We start from the raw sequence: 1,746 nt of genomic DNA on the forward strand, positions 1-1,746 counted from the left end.
GGGGGCGGCCCCGGCGGGGAGGCGGTGCTGGGCAGAACGGGCAGGCCGGGACTACGAGCGATTTCAGCCGGCCTGCACGGCTCGTGCCTTAAAGCCGCCCCTCTGTTATGGCTCAGGGTTGTTCCCACTGGCGTCTAGATTGCCTTGTGCTTCTTCGCACAGAAATTGCTCCGGGCCGTGGTTTACAGTAAGAAACAAACGGGAATAAACTGAACAGAAAGTTCTGCTTAGAAGTCTTGGTCTAAAGCATTCCGTTGGACTGAGGCCAAGGCACAACACCATGGGTACCAGTGCAAAACCAGGAAAGTGGTGTTACCTTGTACCCCTATGCAGGGTGATACTTTTGCCCTTAAAAGCTTGTAAGTACAACGTGGTTCACATGCACCATAGCAACATCAGACAGGACACGGGTGCTTATCACCTCTATTATCAGAGTGCACCAGAGCCCAGACAGAGACTAGGATGCCATTTTGCAGGATGCTGTGCAAACAGAACAAAGAGCACTTGTCCCAAGTACCTAACAAAGACATCAGATAGACACAGGTAAAGAGCAGAATGCAAGCAGACAATGAAATTATACTGGTCAGCATCTCAGTGGCCAGAGCTAATGCTKATGCATTGTCTTTGTCAAGAAATGATGGGATTTCGAGAACAAGGGATGCCCAAAGGGAGTTTTATTGAAGTGTGTGAGGACAGACATGTTTGAAATTAAGCAAATGGACAACAGAAAAACTTTCTGATTCTGAAGGCAAAGTTGCAAAGACAAATTTCATCTAGAAGTACTGGGATATAACAAGAGAGGGAATATGTTGGTAAAGTACTTGACATCTTAAGGAAGCAATTAAAGACCCATTAATTGGGACATAACATTTATGGAAAAGAGCTAATACTTTTATAAGGTTCACAGTTTTCTCTATCTCTCTAGGAATGCTGTGTATCAGCAATTGGAAACCTGGGTAGGATTTCTTACTTGCTGCCATTTATCCTAAAATCCTTCTGCATTCACGTCCAGCTTCCAATATTGCCATTTGCCTCACGTTATGGTTCCCTTTCTGTATATGCCTCACCTYTTCCTTTCTTCCTCTATTGCAATTCCCTTCTTCTCTCTCATACAGTTTCTTGTAAATTATGAATAAAATATATGGATTGCACATCTGAGGGTGAGGCATGCCACACAGACAGCTGGCCTGAATTCATTTATATTTAGTTAGACATCTACATGAACTATGAACCCACACCCTGCTCTCAGCAGGAGAAAGCTCATGCTGAAGGGATTGATCTGATGCTAAGACAGGCATACTCACTTTTTGGGGACATTCTCACTTATGGGGACCATTTCTTTCCATTGACTATAAACAGTGCTTTGCACCAGTAGTCCAGAACTGGACATCTACCCCTTAAAATTACAGAATTATATGAGATGTCTCACCTGTGCTTGAACCTCACTTTATGTAGAAATCTCTTGATGGGAAGCAGTAGAGAAATCTCTCTCCTTGTGCCCTTTTCCACAATGCACGCATTCTCCTCTATAAATAAATACTATTTCCCCACTTTCAGAAAGCAATTATTTTGAAACAACCGCTTTGTCTTCACCTTTCCTCTGTCACAGCCTACCTTCTCCATACCGACTGTGAGAAATTGAACTTCTACTGATAGTTGCAAAATGCTGAAATATGTTGTAATCCCTCAGGAACCAATCTTGGAGAGGATAATTTCTAATCAGAAGGAGGAAATGCAGCTGCCAGC

This window comes from Malurus melanocephalus, unplaced genomic scaffold (assembly GCF_030028575.1).
Source record: "Malurus melanocephalus ecotype Western Australia unplaced genomic scaffold, MMel_1.1 scaffold_60, whole genome shotgun sequence".
Lineage (NCBI taxonomy): Eukaryota > Metazoa > Chordata > Aves > Passeriformes > Maluridae > Malurus > Malurus melanocephalus.